Source organism: Atta colombica, unplaced genomic scaffold (genome assembly GCF_001594045.1).
Source record: "Atta colombica isolate Treedump-2 unplaced genomic scaffold, Acol1.0 scaffold104, whole genome shotgun sequence".
Classification (NCBI taxonomy): domain Eukaryota; kingdom Metazoa; phylum Arthropoda; class Insecta; order Hymenoptera; family Formicidae; genus Atta; species Atta colombica.
Window position 1 is genome coordinate 128,650 of NW_017259189.1, and position 15,734 is coordinate 144,383.

A 15,734-nucleotide genomic window follows, 5' to 3' on the forward strand; every position below is an offset into this window, starting at 1 on the left:
AGTACAAATAAATTCGAAAGTCCTAGAATAATAGCCTACCCATATAGCACAGAAACATTTCAGAAAGATTTCAGAAATGTTTCAACTAAACTTCCAGAAATCTTCCAAATGTATTTCTAAAATCTTTCTGAAAGCTTTTCAGAAAGATTTAAGAAATACATTTGAAACTATTTCGCATATATTGTACAAGGTTGCAGATATATTTCAGATCTTTCAGATATATTTCTGGAAGATTTTATATGGAAGAATCGTGGACATTTTGACCTTTCAGAGATCTTTCAGAGATCTTGCAGAAATATTTCGCAACATTTCTCAAATATTTCACTTTTTTAATTGAAACATTTCTGAGATCTTTCTGAAATGTTTCATGCTGTATGGATATTCAAGTATTACAAAAAAATGTATTATAACATTTTGCTTTAAAAAATTTCATGCTTTCATCTTGAAGCCCAATTTTGGGGCTCAATTTATAGGTGAAATCCTTATTCTCGCTCAGGTAATTCTTGTTTACGAGTAAATGCTCTCCGCCGAGGCCTTCTATCAGCGGAAATGTGTAATTTATTGCATGTGAAAGATTTCAGAAACAATTTAATTGAAAGGTTTGCAAAACGATTTCATGTGAAACGTTACAGAAATAATTCAACTGAAAATTTTGTTCATATGAACAATTTCAGAAACATCCTTGCTGCAACATTTCATGTGATATATTGCAAAATTCTTTCAGAATTGTTACACATGAAATGTGAAATGTCGAAATGATTTTGAAATCTTACTGAAAGTTGTCTACAACTTCTATCGGTGTTGTATGGATATGGAAATAAAAGTCTTACAGATTGCGAGAAGAGATATTGCCAGAAAAGGAAGCCTTAGTACTCGTGTGGGCAATTGAAAATTCAAAATTTACTTATATGGAATAAAGGAATTTGAATTAATAAGTGACCATAAACCTTTAGAAACTATTTTTTGGAAGAAGTTCTAAACCATGCGCGAGAAGAGTACTAAGGTTACAAGCGTATAACTATAAAATAACTATAAAATAGTATATCGCCCCGAAAAAAACAACATAGCCAACCCATTATCAAGGTTATGCAATCTTGTTCGGTCGAAGTCTTTTGATAATGAAATTACATAAACCAACTAATCAATTATTCCAGTCTCGGTAACATTAGGAGAAATCAGAAGATACTAAGAAAAAGATGAAGAAGAGAAAAAGTTAGGAAAGGAATAAGTCTGGGATGAAGTCTGGGAGTAAGAAGTAAAAGGATACGAGATTTTCGAACCGGAACTATGTTTCCAGGAAATCCTATTAAAAGAAAGTAAATTAAATTCCTATCAGAATTGCGAGAATGAGTTTTGAGAGCAGCACATGAAGGTCATCCAGGGATCACAGCTATGAAAGATCACTTCCGCATGAAAGATGTAGAGCCCAGGTTTTGGAGCCTAAGCTTTGGTAGCCTAAGATCGACAAAGATGCGGAAAGAAGGAGATGCAAGAGTTGCTAGTATTAGCTCCTAATCCACCAAATTCTATGAAATGGCGATCTCTTCCAATGAGTCTATGTCACCATTGATTTTATGGGACTATTATCTAATTCGAATTATTCGGAATATTTATTTATTATAGTGGATTGCAACCGGTACAAAGAAATCAAAATCATGAAGACCATTGATGCGAAATATACTATTGAAGCACTGAAAGAAATTTTTTCAAGATTAGAATTTCCAACCACCATAACAGTGGACGATCCACAATTCATAAGTAAGGAAATGAAAGAATTTTATGATAAAAGTGGAATAATATTCCACACTACCGTACCATACTGGTCCCAAATGAATGGAGAAGTCGAAGACAAAATAGAAACATGTTAAAACGACTCAAGATAAGCCAAGTAGAAAAGAAAGACTGAAAAGAAGATCTTTTACACTTCCTAATGATGTACAATAGTATCTCACATTTTGTAACTGGAAGGATGCCTTCCGAACTCTTTTATGACAGACAGTTTCAGAAACAAAAATATCGTATTTAGACTTGGAGAATCATCTAAACGACTCAGAAATCAGAGATAAAGACAAAGAGAACAAAGAGAAAGGAAAAGATTACAGCGATAGAAAAAGACAATAGGCAACAGGCAATGAAATAGTCGAAGGGAAAGTTTACATAAAAAACCTCATAAAAAAAAAACAAGACTATACTTATTTTCAACCCAACAATCTAGTAAAAGTGAACGGAAATGACGTTCAAATTAGCAATGAAAAGACAGATAAAGAATATAGAAGAAATATAGTACATCTTAAAAGGAAGGAAGAGAAATAGACAATATGCGATGATGACAAGAGAAGTAACATAGAGAAAGCGCAGGAGAGAGAATCAGTAAAGGAAGAATAATACACAGAGCACACAGAATTAATGTTAAACTGTCACAGCAAGTCGGTACTAGCACAAGTTTAATTGAATATATCTAAAATATATATCTTGAATATATCTCTTAAAAAGAAGGAAGAAATGTAGGGCGCGTGGCGATTATTAGATGTAAGTAGGCAGGAAAGAAAGTAAGAGAAGACGAAGGGAAAAATAAAGATTTATTATAAAATACAAAGAGAGTTGAATTATTATTACCTCCCGACATAATAAAGAACGCTACAATACTGATTGTCGATTATTAGCAAAATGATATATGTAGTTATCTCCTCAATTAAATGCATATTGAGTAGATGATGCAGTTTCGCATGGTGCATATGCATTTGTAAGCATTTGTCCTCTACTACGATTGCATGTTTAAATATATCTTATAATAATTACTAGCCAATGGCACATATATTGTAAAAACATGTATATTTTATTAAGTTTTTTGTGTTCTTTAACTGCAATTAGTTAATTCGCTTACTGTTTTTGTCTTATTGCTTAAAATTTACAGCGAGGCATATGTCACTTATGTCTTACTTAAATCTTTATATTATTGACTTGGTTTAATTATATCCAAGTTTTCTTGATGTATTTATTTTTAGGACGCAATCGAATGTCAGCAGTAAAAAATTAAAGTCATGTAAAGACACACAAATCAATGATAGTTCTGCTAGTAACATTCCATCTATCATATCTATTCTACCCACTTGTAAAGAAAATGAAACGATCATTTGGATGCTTAAAAATGAGCAAAATCTCGACTTGTGAAATATACAGGAACAAAATAAAAATAAAGAAAATATGAGTACAATAATTGTGAATTACCTAAAGAAGATGCAGCTTCAACATGCTTGTCAAGTATATTGTCTTCTGTGAGTCATTAGTCCACTTGACCACTTTTACAATAAAAAGAAGACTGTGGTAGATAAAGTATAGAGAGCAATTCAAGCGCATTCACTGTAACAAAATTAAATTCTACCTGCTACTATTTGTACCACCTTAACACAATTTCAGAGTATTCAAACTACATCCGTTAAAGAAGATCCTGCCTTAGCCTTAATTAAAAACAATCTTAAGAATGTTGCTTCAAATGTGCAATTTAAATATCTGAGCGAAATTATGATAGTGCTGATAAATATTCTTCACCTTTTTCCTAAGTTCCACTTTTTTCTTTTGTGCAATGTTTCTTTTAAGGTTGTTATACTAAAAGTATAAAAGTATTGAAGAGTTCTACCTACATATATTCATTTTATATAATTTATGATATAAGAAAAAATGTTATCTTTTATTTTATAGTTTTTATAATATATATCATATATTTATCATATATTTTTATAATATATCACTTTGTCTCTCTTTGTAGTTTATATAATTGAAAACAATATTCATATTCATTTCATTTATAATTAATAAAATATATGTAACAAAATTAATATGTATTATATTATATTAATCAATTAATATTAGATCAAAGATATCAATCAATGTTTTATTAATCATTTATTAGGAACTTACATGTTGGGTTTATAATTCACGCATATAGTAATTGAATAAATAACTATAAAAGGTAAATAAATCAAACTTCTTTATTTAGATTATCGAATTTTCGATATAAAAGAATTGATATTTTAATATTCTTCAGGCTTCCACGAATGCTTTCTATATAAAGATTATGATTTCCTTCATGTTTATCAGGCTGCTCTTCGCCTTGACGAAGTGAACTGCAAGGTTTCACGAAATGTTGGCATTCCAAAAATGGATCTGAACACGGAGGAAACCCGCGAAACGCATAATCTTTATATAGAATTGATATCTTATTCAGCTTGTAATACTGTTTGCAATACAACGATAACAGAAACTTTTTTACAACTGTTTTCTTTTGTTAAATCATCTTTTGTTAATAAATTCATAATAATAAATTCATAATACAGTTGTACGATCAAAAAGAAGATGATGTGCGATATATTGGATATTTCAGCAGGTCGAAATAAAATAAAAGTACAGAATACAATTTGTTCATAGAATATTCATTTTCAATCGTTAAGGTAAATGATATTGAAAATTGTTTTATCAACGATTTTTGTTGATTGTATTTAATTTTAAAAATCATCTCTTTTTCGATTGTACTATGAATTACAGAAGACGGGAGATATAAATATACATTCTGTAAAGTTATCAAAACAAAGATACCTCTATAATTTGTCAAAAAATATTTTTGGAAGAATGAATTTTTGTATTCACAGTAATTAAAGAAAATCAGGAAGATTAATATGGCAATGTCTGAATACTTGTTGGTATTGTCATGGGACTTGGACTTCTGTTTCCGTTATAAAATATTCCCGTAGCACATCACGTGCAGCAACATCTGAATTATTGTTAGATAGTCGACCAATAGTTTCTATTAGATCACCTTGTTGTCAATGTTCTCGCCAAGATCCTCCCAATACCACATCAGCTATTTCTCTGTCTATTAACAGAGATGGACAGTATCTCCTGTAAACTGAAGCAATTTCTCTTTCTGTTGTCATAATAAAGTTGTGAAGACAGATTAACGCTTTGACCAAATGATTTTTCTGGAGAATAGCATAAAGTTTTGTAAGGATTCGCCATCTTGACACTAAAAGCATTTTCAATTACTCGACGTGCTCGTGATAGCATCGATAGTTATATAAGATAAGAATCGATAGTTAATATTCGTTCCTTATCGGTCAATTGAAAACGAGGATTTAGAGAACGCAGCAAATACTTTTTAAGGAGAAAAGCTTCATCTACAAATGCATATTCTGTTGCTATTGATGATCAAGCAATTCTTTCTTTGGAGACACATCAAACCACCATGAAGAAATTGAGTTATGTCCGAAAGTGCCCAAACTCTATCACTAATACTATCAAATTGTCCTACATCTATCACTGTAAACTTATAATTTACATCACATACAGCTATTAAAACTAATAAAATATATTTTTTATAATTTTTATAATTTTTTTTGTTGACTATCACAATTTGGGGAACACTGAATACGAATGTATTTCCCCTCCAATATCCCAACGCAATTAGGAAATTGCCATTGTTGCATAAATTCATTAGCAATGTGTCTCCATACTTCATGCGTTAATTGCGGTAGGTAAAGAGGTTGCAACACATCCCATATGATTCGACATACTTCAAATACAATTTTGAACGCCGTTGATCTCCCAATTCTGAATTCAGCTTTTTTTTTAAAACATGTCCCCATAAGCTAAGTATTGAATAAAAAAACCATTTAAGGGTACATATTGAATCAAAAGTGAGATTAGACACTAAGAATATAATCTATTTACGATAGGTTCAAAACCAGCCTCCATTCTGGATGTAATGAACGACTCTTTTTTGACTCAACCGAGGGTGAACAAGTTCATACAAATTTCTGAATTGATGTGGCCATATTCTGATCCAGACAAAAAATTCTTGATGATCTCTGTTTCCATTAAAATAGTTTCATGAAAATAGGTTAAATGGAATCTTTTGGAATTCCGTTTTTCTTCACTAGTCGCACTCATCATCTTCTACTATTCTATCTCTCTCATCATCTTATACTATTTATCGAGTAAACGCATATATAGAGATAATAAGTTTACAAATTGAGAGCAAAGTTGCAAAAACTACATTAATATTCGTTGCTGATCCATTGTAACCTAGTAGCTTCTTCTTCTTCTTCTATATTTGAATGGCCCAGGTTCCGGTGCGGCCGGATTAATGCGGTCTTATCCAATACTTCCAACCTCTCACAGGAATTCCTCAAAGAAGAAGAAATGAAAATAGGACTACTATGTTGTGAGATCTTCGGAGTCTGAAACAGATGAAGCAAATGCAATCCCCTCCTTCCCCCGAAATACTTGGAAGGGAATCGGAGAAGGGGAGAGAAAGAGGGAACGAGCCCCGGCAACCGCCGGCGCAGCAAAGAAATATCAATAGCCTTAAAAAAGGAAAGGAACAGTCTGCAGAGTCTAAGTGAGGAATGTTTCAAGAGGAAAATGTTCAGAGTGTTTTGGGAGGAGAAATTCCTAAGATAAGCAGATAAAGGTCCGGATTTGTCCATAGTGAGCGGACAATTAAAAATGATATGGTTGACATCCTGCCTAGGGTTCCCGCAGGAATCTATCATATTCTTTCTATAAAGACTGTAATTAAGGTTATAATGGTTATAATGGTTAGATTTCAGTCTGTTGACCAATACTATCTCGCTCCTATTAAGAGGAAGTTTAAAGTACCAGGGTTTCACTGACTCTGATAGATATAGGGTAGAATAATACGCACCAGTATCCCTGGCTTTGCTCTTAAGATAGTTGTGAAAGCGCAACTGCGATTTAGATCTAGCCTCCGCTTGAAGGTTCGGATAGGGAGTTAAAAAGAAATCCTCTTGGAGCCGAGGAACATGCTTCTTTAACCGCTTTATCAACCATCTCATTCCCCAGAATATCCTCGGAAGCCAGAAGAAAGAGCATTTGATACGCTTCTCTCCAATTGCAATAAAAGTTGTTTTAATACTGTGAATGATATAATTATATTGATCAGCTTAATCGAATTGATAGCCTCCAACACACTCCGAATCAGAAAAAATTATGATTTTAAGGTAAGGTAACCCGCATCTAATGCGGAGATTAGGGTCTGCAAAATAGCCCAAGCTTCTGCTGTATAATCTAAAGAATTAATTTATATTTAAAGCAGTAGCCAAGCTCTGGTGAGTAAAAGACCACACCTGCGCAACCATCCTTCGATATTCTAGATCCGTCCGTATAGATTATAAGAACAGAACTGTCAAGATCCTGGAGATTAAATTCCTGAGCGATTTCACAATTAGAATTATCTTTGAGGCATGTCACAAATTTGCGGAACTTCTAATTTCTTTACGAAAGATGAAGGCCGAATAATCGCGTTCAAACGCTAGAAAAGAGTAATATCTATGCATATGCGCCATGTTCGTGTTTGTTAGTGATATAAAATTTAAAAGAAGGGGATTTTTTGAGAATGAGCGTCTTTGCTTACCAGTAAGCAATATCCTTTCCAAACGTTTTAGATTGTTAATTAATATAATTAATAATAAAACCGGATTCTTTTTTGACATGCATTTTAACAGAAATCTTGCCTTACATGACATTAAGTTAATTGGAGTCGATTGTCTGTACCCCAGTGTCACTGTCTGATGGTCTTGTATTGTAATCTTTTCAATTGAAGAAAAATGTTGAAATTGTCATGCCAAGCAAAAATAGAGCAGGCTACTCTATGGCGCCCCTAAATACTTGTAAATAGAGAGCAAGCACTGGGAGTCCCACCATACAGCCGTGAGCGAGGAAATGATGTTGATAATCGCTCGTCTCCTTTGGACAAGATATTTGAAGTGAAAATTACCTTCCATTCTATTGTTCAGAGTCATTCCTAGAAATCTGACTTGTTCAGTCCTTGGAATGGCCTGTTGTCCCATCATAAGCAAATGGTTAGCGATTGATTTGTTCTTTTTGAATGTGAAAACCATCTATTTGAATTTGGAAGGAGAAAAGTCTAAACTTCTGTCGCTAAGGAAATTGTAATATTATTCAGAATTTTTTACACCTTGGAGAGCGCTTCTAAGGGATTGCTATCTGCAGCAAAGATGATTATATCATCTGCGTATTGAAGAAATTCAGCTTCCTTCACAACATATTCCTTGATTCTGCTCAAGGACAGATTAAAAAGTAAGGGATTGAGAATCAATCCCTAGAGGAGTGTCTTTGTGACAAATGAATCGTATAAACCGGGGCGTCCTGAAAATCAATCAACTCTTTAGTATTAAGGTTAATCTTATAGACGTATCGTTGACGTAAAACTAAATTGATACCAATTCTGACCGTGATGGGGTAGTGGTCGCTGCCCTAGGTATCCTCCTTTATATACATCTCACAGGGGAGCCATATTAGCGATAGCTATGGTCAAGTCTATAACTGACAGGCCAGAGATGGGAGAAACAACATAAATTGCTGATCGTTAAGAATGCAAGTATAGTGATGCTAGAACCAATCTGTGGCCTCCGTTTGAGCAGCCCCATTGGAAGTGATGGGCATTGTAATTCCCAACAAGAATGCAGTTAACTTTTAAGTTTTCAAACTTCATGAGGTCTTCACAGAATTGAGCAGGAGTGTTGCAATTCGGATAATGATGTTGATAATTGTGAATTTCTCGTTGTCTGAAGACATTTCCACACCAAGCATCTCTATCGAATTATCCTTCCAATTTGGTCAACAGTAAAAACTATATTTGATTAAGATGCAGATTCCTCTCATATCTGGATTAGTTATATCCGCTCTCACGGCACAGAATTCGCGCAGAGAAAAAGTAGAGGATAGAAAGAGAAGCAATTCTTGGATGCAAATAATGTCGTAATTCTTGCAGATTGACTGCAGTTGAGGTAATTCACTTCTAACCTCGCAACAATTCCATTGAATTGCTAAATAAGCAAGGAACTCTTCTGTTATTAATGAATTTTAGTGTTAGTTTCTGAAGTTCCAGTGAAATCAAAAGAGTTGTTAGGTCCAGTGCTGGCGAATAGATTAATAAAAAAATCAAGATTGAGATTAGAATTTTTGATAAAGTTATCTAACCTTGATAATATTACCGTTACTCAATGGGGTCAATGACTGATAGTTGCTGATTATTAAACAGATTTTTGCTGGATAAGAGTATTAATATCTGCTCAAAAATTGACACAGCAAGAGTTCTCTCATTCCTTGGAAGAACAAAATTCTGTCCTCCGTAAGGTGATCATTGTGTTCACAAAGAATTTCGTTATGTTATTGCGTAATAAAGGTGTTATTTTTAGAAGCTGACGGGTGTCCGCCACCACGATGCCTTTGTGATGTCTCCAAACGAGCGTTGCCTATCGGAAGAGAATCCATATTGACAATCTTCGGCTTACGGAGGGAACGCCTCGGCGAAAATGCATTTGCTGCTTCCGCATAGCTCAGGTAGTATGCTGTCCTGATATCCCCAGGATCTTCAGAATACAGATTAGAAAATCTATTGAATGTAGTTATGTCGCGATCTTTATAGAGCGACTGCTGAAAATTATTAGAGATATAAGGAAAATTATTATAAGAAGGATTCATAGAGATGGAGGAACATAGAGATTGAGTTGCCGTTTGCAGCAATTATTCTTTTCATCTCGACGTAAGATATGTTCTTATATGCAACAAGATTAATGACATCCTTGTGCTTCCGAATTGACGGATAGTCAAACGAAGTTGCCAGGTGTTCTCCATCGCAGTTAATGCATTTTGTAGATAGTAATCTGTGCACAATCAACAGATTTATCGTGTTTCTGATTGCAGTAAAGGCATTTCGGTCTTACTCGAACTTTTGCAATCCTTTCCTATATATCCCACTCTGTAGCACACATAATATATCCTAATTTTGGGCATTCAAAAGCATATTTAGCATTGAATAAAATGATATCTCTAGGCAATGACTGTTTTGCAAACTTGATATAAAAAGTTCTTAAAGGGATATAAGTCGTTTCATAATTTATAATCATGTGTCGGTTCAATTCTCTACTCAAAATTGTAACTGATGACCGATTACTGTCCTTGATACATTCTAAGGAGAGTGATTGGTCTATATTCCTAACGATACCCGTTCTGAGAACGCAATACAATGGAAGGTCCTGATTTTGTATTTTTCAACAGCCGGGTTGGTAACTAATTTAGCGGCTTTCGCCGACCTAACTTCTACTATGGCCTTGTCACTACCTAGTCGTTTGATAAAATATCCGCGTTAATAATCTCGGATTCTATTTTGGATAAAACAAAAAAATGTATAATGGAAGATCTATATGAATAGTATCCAGTATCGTCCCGGATGAAATGGCCTTCAGGATAATGAAATCGCCTGGATGTACTGCCGTCATAACAGGAGAAGTGATACATATTATTCAATGCGTTATTCCGATAGAATGTAAAATTCGACACACAGAATTTGTTACAATAAACTTCCAATCACGCACCAGAACGTTTCGTATTTCTTACTTCTACGTTTGCACATCCTAATAAGACAGAACACACCGAAGAACTATATGAACTGCTACCGATCATGTACTGAAGTCCAAGAAATTTAGTTTCGGATTAGCAACAAGCCTACAGAATCTCTGACCCTATCATCCTGCCATTCATCCACTTTATATGTAAGCCCGAATATCTTAGCGACCAACAGGATATATACAATAAAAGACCTAGACCAGCTCAAAGCTCACATTATGTTTCCCATGGAGAGACCCGCTGCGCTAAATATAATAATCCGCGATGTCGCCTGGGAGCATTTCTATGTTGAACCGATTAGAGAAATCTTTAAATCATATAGTAAAGAGCAGCGCGCTGAGCTTGACAGGGATTCGTAACTTTCGGCTCGGCAAGCGGAATATTGGCCATATTCGTAATAGCGAATTTGGTAAAGCTGATAATCGACACTAATCCACGAGTACGCACTCCATTCAATCTATGGATGGAACCTCCACTTGCTCACTGCAATTTGGGGATCATTGACTAACTTATTGCTCCATTTGGGACGATCGCAACCAAGCTCAAGATACATGGATACCGAAGTGGCTCTGGGAATGGAAGACCCTACCGACCAGTTACCGTTTTTACAAATACAGTCGACGACATCACCCGAATACCACATAAGAGAATACGAAATCCGACCAGTAAATAGAGCGCGCTCATATAGTGAACTCAGGAAATACCTAAACAAACATTAATACAAACACTTAGTATCCTCAGAATAGGTAAAACATAAACCGCTAGGTAACCAAGAATGTTAAGAACGATAAAATATTAGCGTCTAACATTTTAAAATAGGGGGGAGGTATTACGTCCGCACGACAATTCTCTTTCTCACTAACATTACTAGTGTAAACAATTGGCGACAACAGAGAAAAATATCAGGGCGCTTCTTGTCTCGAACACAGGCCTGGCTTTTCTTCCGAGTTAATAGACTTCTCTCAGTCCTGCCACTGAACCGCACAGTTCTGATGCTGATGATTTCTTTGTTGTGCCTATATCTGACAGTAAATTTCTTAGAACGAGAGCGACGTAAGAAATCTATTTTAATGCAAATTTCCTTCCTCAATTAGAAAATGCGTAGAAGTAAAGCGAGAGACGCCAACCCTTTTCAGAAGGAAGCTTCTCTTGTTCTTTTTGCTTCCGGACTTCAGACTAAAAGAATCTAACTACTAAGTCACGTGATGTCCATTCAAGTTATTGTTAATCCTATCTTCATTCGCATTTTCTCAATGAGCTTCCTCAATGTCTTGTAATTTTTTTGCTATAATAGTATCCTTATGTTTTAACATTAGCGTAATTAGTTAGCGTAATTAGTTATGCTAACTTCTAATAAATAACCAATACTTAGTAGTAATAACATAGTATAATAAGTACGAGGGCAAGTCAATAAGTTCTTAGAAAATCTATCAGAGGGCACTCGCAATGTCATGTCACATTATTTTTTGACAAATAGCATCTCTCAGCTGATTACTGTTAAATTTTGAGCGGAATTCATCATAGTTTCATTTCTGTAGATGATTAAAGCGAACAACATTTATATTTTTTTCAAAATGGAAAAAACCGAATTTCGTGCAATAATCAAATATCTACATATGAAAGGTTTAATGCCGAAAGAAATCAAAGCTGAGTTGGATAATGTTGATAGCACATCTGCACCAACGTTTGCGACTGTATACAATTGAATGAATGAATTTAAACGTGGTCGTACATCCACATGTGAGCACCTCGGAACGTCCAATTGAGGCTATTACATCAGAAATCATCGATAAAGTCCACGATTGTATTGTTTTGACTGATCGACGAATAAAAGTGCCGACGAATGCGTGAGCTTGTTGAGGCCATAGGGATATTACATGACACAGTGAATTTTGCACGAAAAATTGGATATGAAAAAGTTATCGGCAAGATGGGTGCCGCGTTTGCTCACTGTGGATAAGCGTGACCGTATGACGATTTCAAAACAATGTTTGGATATATTTCAATCTAGATGAATTTCTGCGTCGATTCATTACTGTAGACGAAACATGGATCACACCCGAAACGAAGGAATAGTCAAAACAATAGATTTCACTGGATGAACCAACTCCGAAGAAGGCGAAAACCGTAAAATCGGACGGAAAGGTAACGGCCATAGTTTTATGGGGATGCACGCGGTATAATTCATATCGATTATCTTCCGTCGAAGCAAATGATCAATGGTGATTACTACGCAGCTTGGACTATTTCAACATTTTAAAGAAAAAAATGTCATTTGATGGAGAAGAAAATGCTCTTCCATCAAGACACATGCTCGGGATCGATGGCCAAGTTCAACGAATTCCGCTACGAATTGCTTCCTCATCCAACATATTCCATATTTAGCTCCCTGCGACTATTTCCAAACCTGAAATGATTCGGAGGAAAGAGATTCATCACCAGAGAGCAGCTCATCGCCGAAACAGAGGCTTATTTTGAAGGGTTCGATAAATCATATTATTTGAACGGCTTGAAAAAGTTGGAGAATCGTTGGATCAAGTATATTGAGCTGTATATTGAAAGGAACTATGTTGAGAAATAAAAGTAAACCGATTAAAAAAAGTTTACTATGTTTTTCTAAAAACTTATTGACTTGTAGCATAATTCACCACGTTCCTAACAAACTTATTAGATAAATGTTAATTAACCTGTGTAACTTTAATACGCGTAAGCACCAAATATACATCACAAGCATGTAAAGATAATTTTAGTAAAGATTTTTGATAAGAATACTAATTTAAACTTAATAACTTTTTACAACCAAATAAATGCATATTATTGTAAGCGCTCGGGGAATTAGTGAATCTTCGATCACACGCCAATTCCCTTTTTTCCCACTAGTGCGAGAATCGTGATGATAACAAGATCAATGCCAAAAGACGCCGAGTCACGCCACGTGAGTCTGTTGGAGACGCTGAGCTACTGTTGCTGGACGAGAAGCTTGAGAGATTGAGAGAAAGAGTCATGCTATCAGGTGACCATTAAGGTGAGTTATCCAAATGCAATTTACTGCATCGGCCCTCAATCACATTGCCTGGCTCTCAGCTACGTGGATTACGGGCGTTATCATATTCGAGCGCCAGGCGTCACCCTAACACACTCCGCTTTGACCGCGCATCCGAATCGTTGCCACTGTGTATCGCTCTAACAATCCCCATTTTTAGAGCGTGACCTACAGTTCAATACGCTTTTTCTTGGAACAACGACGAATCCACGATAGTCACGATCTCTCAGATTATTCTAGTTTAAGAACAACTGTAGGCAAGGGTTTGTCTCCTAGGGAGAATCGTGACCGTTCTGCGACGTAACATTATATACTACCACACCAATATCTCACGCAATTTATGATACACGCAGTGCACGTTCGTATAACAAATTCGTCGCGATGAAGCATCTCAGTCTAATTCTAAAAACTGTTATTTATTCGTGCAAACTATGTGTTCGTTAATTATTATTTCATAAATACAGGTTGCAATTTCATATCAAACAAATGTCACGACTTGACAGCTTCAGACGCCATGTTATACTAAGAAATGTTAGAAAATATTGTACAACTTTGCTTCCGCCGTTTTTTTCCCGAAATTCGAGGCTTTATTGTAAAAAACTGGTTATACATTTATGATTCAAAGTATTGTCCATCGCTGGCCACTACTTTCTCCCATCTTTCGAGTAGCGTACGAATCCCGCGTCGAAAAAACTGGTCATCTTTTGAGGCTATCCACGAATCGATCCAATTTTTTACTTCTTCATAAGACCGGAAGTGCTGGTCAGCCAGGCCATGTGCCATTGATCGAAACAAGTGATAGTCAGAGGGAGCAACGTCTAGAGAATACGGCGGGTGGGGTAGGACTTCCCATTTCAACGTTTCCAAGTATGTCTTGACCACTTTCGCAACATGGGGTCGAGCATTGTCATGCTGCAAAATCACTTTATCGTGTCTCTCGTTGTATTGCGGCCGTTTGTCTTTCAATGCTCGGCTCAAACGCAATTGCGTTCGATACCGATCGCCTGTGATTGTTTCAGTCGATTTTAACAGTTCATAATACACTACGCCGAGCTGGTCCCACCAAATACAGAGCATGATCTTGGAGCTGTGAATATTCGGTTTGGTCGTCGACGTGGAAGCATGGTCGGGAACTCCCCATGATTTTCTGCGCTTGGGATTATCGTAATGAACCCATTTTTCGTCCCCAGTCACAATGCGATGCAGAAATCCCTTCCGTCTTTGCCTTTCAAGCAACTGTTCACAAGCAAACAAACGCCGTTCAACATCTCTCGCTTCAATTCGTACAGCACCCAATTTCCTTGCTTCTGAATCATTCCCATGGCTTTGAGGCGTTTTGAAATGACTTGTTGAGTCACTCCCAATGATCGTGCCAATTCTTCTTGATTTTGACACGAGTCTTGCTCAAGTAATGCCTCCAATTCTGCATCTTTGAAAACCTTCTCTCTTCCACCGCTATGCCGGTCTTCGACGTCAAAATCACCGTTCTTGAAACGTTGAAACCATTCACGACACGTTCTTTCACTAATAGCGGCCTCAGCCGCAGATTTCTTCATATTGAAGCAAAAAATTAAAACCTCCCGCAAATGACGAGAATTTGGTTCGTAAACTGACATTTTCAATCAAGAATAACTTTATGACGCAAACACAAATCGACTAATGTTTCTATGGGGTTATGTTGACAGATGCCCAAGTTTATTGTATGACGTCTATGATCTATTTATTTCGACTACCACTTACCGCTAAAGCCATCTATAAGAAAACGGCGGAAGCAAAGTTGTACACCTAATATATCAATTTCGAAATTTTTAGTCTTTCTCAACACAAGTTTCACCTCACAAACACGTATTAATGCGTATATTTTAATTCTAGAAAAGGATTTTCGAATCTGTAAAAGAGAAAAAAGTATTGTACAAAAATTACATGCTTTAGTCGGTAATACAGACAGCTTCAGGATCCTCTTAATATAGAAATTTCACGAATCTTTGCAATATTTATTCGATATCGTGCCGTTTAGCGGCATCCATTAAAGCGTTCGCCGGCTGCTTAGTTGCGCCGCTTCTGATGATGCGAATTGCGTGCCTTATGATTAGACATCTAGAGCTCACTGTTTAAAAACTATTGATATCACAATATTTTGCTATTGACATTTTCGACTTTTCTCACTTTTTCATGAAGAATATGTATGTGCCCGTACGGATAGTCTGGATTACCCTGTATGTATATATATATATATATATGTATA